The following is a 5,971-nucleotide window of genomic DNA, read 5'->3' as shown; positions in this document are numbered from 1 at the left end:
GACGACAACGATTACAACGAGAACGGCTACGAGAATGACGACATTTGCATGCCTCACAATTAATGTCCTCATAAAATTTGTTTCACAATACCTAAATTGTACGAATAATGTTCTGTGCGAATCTTTTAGGTCCTGTTCTGTGTTTTCATTTTCATTTTCATTTTTAATTTTTTTTGTTTTTTCTATCCTTTTTTTGTTCTTCGTTTTAATTTTCATGCGCATTCTTCTGTTTTGAAAAATGTTCACCCTATTATACTATGAGGCTAATGTGTGCGGGTTATGTCAAGCATTCCTTCCTCTTGTCTTGCAAGAAAGGGGAGAATGAGGGCAAATTCGCTCGTTATAATGAATTAAAAATTCAAAAACTCTCAGTGTATTCATCGAGAGTTTATTTTATGAGCGACTATTTGTTATTTATTATTTATGCAAATTGTTACTCACGCACATGAACATATCTTCCATACGGATGAAAAACAAGTTCAATAACCCATTAAATGTTTAAGAAATGATTTATAAAATGAATGGTTAACCAGGTATAGCACAAGCATGAAAAGCTGAAAAAACTGATTGCGGATTTCTGTTATTTATAGAGTAGAGCGGTTTTGATAGAAAGGTAAAAAGATAAAAAAACCCATCCGCCTGGGTGGCCGAGAAGGCAAGAGTCTCGACTAGCAACTCAGTGGTCGTGGGTTCGAATCTCAAGTGCGGTAGAGTTTTTAATAAAGGCCGATAGCCTTAGATACTAGCGCTTTTAAGAGTTTAGTCTTAGAATTTATTTCTCTGACGAAATTAATAATAATAATAATAATAATAATAATAAAAAAACCAATAAAAAAAATAAAGAGGATCTAACACGGCGATAATAATATCGAGAAGTTGTCTTCGATTTTATAATCTTTACTTGCCATATTGTTGTTTAGACAAAGACTTTCAATCGATTAGACTGCGTACAACTTTTCCTAATTGACAACATATCCAAAGTTCCCTTCAAGGTTCGCATGTAATTTTCTTATTTTTTGACTCTAGCACAATGATGGCTTGCCATCAGAAATGGTTTCCAAAGAAACCCTAAGGCGTGTGTTCTCTTGAGCAAATGGTATTCTTATCAATACTCGGGACCAATGTGAACATCGAATGCATTACATTTTCTATAACGTATTGATATTAAATTGCATACAAGTGACGTACGAATATTGCGTCTTCACAAGTGGATAGAATAACTGTAATAAAATTCCATCAACGCATTCGATTTGGGCATAACTTTACATGAAATTACTTTATCTTAACGAATGTACAACGAGCTTAATTTAATTTAATTTAATTGATTAATAAGTTAAAAATCAGGAAAAGTAATTGTATTAAGCTTTTTACTAACATTCTTAAGAATTGTGGCAATGAGGAAACAGATGACCTAAGTAATGCCAAGACAATACAAAATAGACTTAAAACGTTTGTTTTTGTGTGAAGATAATCTGACATAGTGTTTACCATTGAATTCAAGAATATTTCATACCATAGCGACTAGAATTGAATTCGAAGAAATGTCTTAATTTCCATAGACAAAAAAAAAAAAAAAAATCAAGCAATTATGGCTTTTAAGAATTATTTCCCAATCTTAGGTAACTCCATTCAGAGTTTTCTGATAGTTTTATGTTGAATACTTGCAAACGTAAATATTATTTTTCTTCCCTAATTTGATATGGCCGCTTAGAAGATATCCTCTCTGTCATTCTTTAGAAATTCAAATCAAGAAAAAGAAAAACACTAGACTAAGGCCACGCTCTCTCTCTCTTTCTCCACTTCTTTTCATATAAGGGATTTCCCATGAGTGAAAGAAAAAGTTTGATTCCAAAACTTTTATCGATAGAGCAGAGGCGGATATGATTTGACGATAGAGCAATCGAAGCACAATAAGTCTATTTAACGTGAACTTATCAAATCGATTTTAGTTGCAAAGCGAGCACGCAATGAAGCAAATTAGTGGGCCCTTGACAACAAACCAATTCTTTTAAAGATAGCTTTAAAATCGTGCAAACTTGAAATCATCTGAAACTACTCACAGCAGAATAGAAATAGAATAAGGGCAAGGATTAGAAAGGACTTAGAAACAAGATACGAACAAAAGAGGTTTATTGTACCAGAATTGAACGATGAACGGAATGAACGGTAAATAAGTTAGAAAAGAAGCGGAACAACATTAAAATGGAACCAGTATTATACCAACCCTTAGATGGGAATATAATGGATCCTCTTGTTCTTATGCGAGTCAGCAAATCAACAACAGATGATTTAGTGAGTTGAATTGAAAAGACTAGATCTATAGTCTCATCAGAGAATGGAAGTAAAAAAGGATGATAAGAGAGAAAGAGAAAAAATAGAAACGAAATGGAATGTGAATGTAATGAGGGCAAAGCTAAGGAAAAAAGTAGATAAAAGGTGTAATCAAGAAAGAACCAAATTAAATCTGGGATAAAAGAGAGCAGAATTTTGCATATCAGTGTGAATCAGTGTAGAAACAAAACAGAAGGCGAACAGAATTTAATCAGTTACGGAATAGAAAAAGAGTAAAATTATAAATGAATGGAAGCAGGGATAAACAATATAAGAATTAGAATAGAATAAAAAGAAACTTGGTAGAAGTAGAACAGTTAGAAAAAACCGAAGTGGATCCACGATCGAAGCAGAGTAATATGGGAATAGAGCAGAAAAAAAAAAACTTAAAATAGAAGTAGAACGAAAGTAAAGCCAAGATAAGCAGAATACAAAAAGAAAGCGAACAGAGTCTGAGCAATTACTAAAAACAATCATAGTAAAATTACAGAGAGATTGAAGTGAGTGAGTGCAAGCAGATTAAAAAGTCTGCATAAAGAATAGAATGATATTAAAACCACAAAAGAATTGAGTCAAAAAAATGTTGAAGTACAACCAGAATAATGATAGAAATATATGGAAATAGAGTGATAAAGACGATCAATATTAGTGGATCACTAGCTTGGAACTGGAACGGAGTCGAATCAAAACTAGAACGGCATTAGAGGCAAAATCAAACCTAACGGAACAATTGCTGAACTGGAACAAAATAAAACCAAAATCGGAGCAGAACAGCATGATGCTGAAATTAGAAAAGACTTTGCAAAAAATCAGAAATAATCGGAGAACTTATTAGAAGTTTTATTAGAATTAGATGGGAATAAAAATAAAATCAGAATACAGCCAGAATGTAAAAATACTCAAAAGTCTTTTAATATACTCAACGTAAATTTATTTTTATAATTTAAATTTAAGAGAAAGAAAACCAAAAAGCACAGCGTGTGAGCAGAATTGCGTGAGGGTTTAAAATCATTTCCAAAATTCTTGAATGATTCATTTAAGCTAACTTTTTAATTATGATCTTAAAAGGTTAATCCCGAGCACTAAATGATTTCAGCCATATTTTCCCATTAGCCGTAATGTTGTTTATGGTAAACGTCAATTATCAAAAAAAAAAAAAAAAAAAAAAAAATGAAGTCTTATGAAAAGAATATATTGTTGGAATTTAATGCTTTCTCGAGGGTAGTACGTACAGTGATTTAATGTTCATTTCATAGAATTATAAAATAGATCTTTAAATCAAAACTTAGTAAGACTTTTAGGCAAAGTTTTTTAATGTTTCCATAATATATAATAAAATTTAATGTAAACATATTGACCTTCAGTCTGATGCAAAGTTTTTCTTTTTAATTTATTTTAGTATGATATAAAACAGCCTAAAGCGTAAAAGTTTGCCGAAAACGTAATTAGAAAATTTTCAAACAAAAACAAATATAATAAAAGCAAAATAAAAAATCAACACGCAAAAGTCAGTCAGTCCCCCCCGCATACTTAATGTCGCAAACCGTCGTAGCTTCGTAAATTATGGGAATTAAGTCACATATTAATTTGAGTGTTTCAAAGTGTTCTTGAAGAAAAGGTGCACAAAAGTTCGCTATCTACTCTTTATATATGTTAAGCTCGTTCTTATTTTAATTTGTCAATTACAAGGAGAGTAAAAAAAAAAAAAAAAACAGCGCAAAGTAATAGCAACAGTATTAGGGTAAAATAAAATGGAAAAACAACAGAACCGAAAGCAACAACAACAACAATGAAGATGATAACAACCAACCTCAAGACTTAAGGAGAAGAAGAAAAAGGTGCTTGCTTAATAAGACCAGCAAAAAAAAAAAAAAAAAAAAAGAAAACTAAAAAACGGATGGGAAAACGACGGCACCATCACTAAAACCAGCGTTCGTAGTAATAGCAGTAGCAATAGCAGCAGCCGCAGCAGCAGCCGTAGCAGCAGTAGCACTGGCAGTAGCACTGGCAGTTGAATAAAAGTGGCAACTGGTTGAGGGCTGATATAACTTTCACAATTTTCACCGCAAAGTTTCGTTCATTATAATGCTTATAAAGTGACATTACTTTCCGCTTCCTATTTGTTACGGTAACAAGTAGTCTTAGAATATTAGTGCTACAGTGCTTCTTTGCAAGCAGTTAGTGCTGCTGTTGCTACTGTTCTTGTTGTATTACTACTTGTTCTTCTAACTGTGCTCATAAATTTGTTGGAAAATTTTTGGCCAAAAAACAATAACATTTACACCGAAAATGGAGAATTCATATCTTTCGTTTTTTTTTTTTTTGTTTTACTTTTCGTATCCATATAAAAGTGGAACAACGACAAAACTAAGAAGAACAAGAATCGAAGCGAGCAATAAAAAATAAAAGAATTTTGCAATTCTTATTGACCGTTGGCTGGTTGGTTAGTTGGTTGGTTGGTTGGTTGGTTGGTCGATTGGTTGGTCGGTTGGTTCGTTCCGTGCCTTAGTTGCCAGCAATCGGGAAATGGAACAGACTTGCAACTGCTTATGCTAGTTATCTAAAAGCGGAGGCACTATTACTCTATAATGTTGTTGTATGCGTTTATTAGTGTATTTGTATGACTATTAGTATGTGTAGATGTGCATGATGATGTGTATATGTGCATGAATTTTCCTTCTTAGCACAAGTTGAAAATGAGGTTTTTCCTGTGCAAGTGTTTTACTTTATGTTATTCTCTATTATTATTTGGTCTGAGCTATATTTGGTTTTTATTTTTCTTATTTTTTCAATGTTCTTTCTTTTTCATTCTTATTCTCATTCTCATTCTCATTTTTATTTTTATTCTTTTCCGCTTTTGTTTTCCAAGATAAATTAGTTGCAGAAAGTTACATAAATCAGATAAATCGTATGTGAATGTTTTACCAGTTGTTATGACCAGCATACAATATTACCAAAATTTTTACTACGTACTGACGCAATTACATACACATATATACTTGAAAAATGGCAAAACATTTCTTTTATTATATATACACTTATAAGTAAGTATGAGTAAGAATGAATATTTACGTTTATAAAAATAGAGTGTTAGATTCCTTCTGGGTAAATGTTATTGTTTGTTTACTGCATACAATCCTATATATAAGCTAATCGTCGTATAACGTAATGATTGTTTCGAAAAAAATTCTCCCTTCATTTCATAATATTAAAGAAAGCAAAACGTTTTCAATGGGTTCATAATTTCTATGAATTATTACCACATACATGTGTATATATATATATATATGCAATATAATATGCAAGATATATATTAATATGTGTGTGTGGGTGCTTATATTCGATAACAATTTTCGTATGCATAAGTCTGAGTTATTTTGCATTTAAATAACTTATCAAATATCACAAATAGCTCTTTGAGCTCATTCGCTTTGCCACAAGGGCAAATAAATTTCCGATGCAATTTAGATAAGGTCTTCGCTAGTTACTTTACCAGTGCTATCCTTCTTCCTCTTCACAACTTCTAATCTTTGGCATAACTTTTATGTTAAACGTTTAAATTTCGATTGTGTGTAAAATTGGCGGCACGAAATTCAAAGCACAGTTTGCCTACAAAATAGTAAATGTTGTTCTTCGTTCA

The sequence above is a fragment of the Glossina fuscipes genome, unplaced genomic scaffold (genome assembly GCF_014805625.2).
Source record: "Glossina fuscipes isolate IAEA_lab_2018 unplaced genomic scaffold, Yale_Gfus_2 2, whole genome shotgun sequence".
Classification (NCBI taxonomy): domain Eukaryota; kingdom Metazoa; phylum Arthropoda; class Insecta; order Diptera; family Glossinidae; genus Glossina; species Glossina fuscipes.
Note: the sequence above shows the minus strand (reverse complement) of the source record.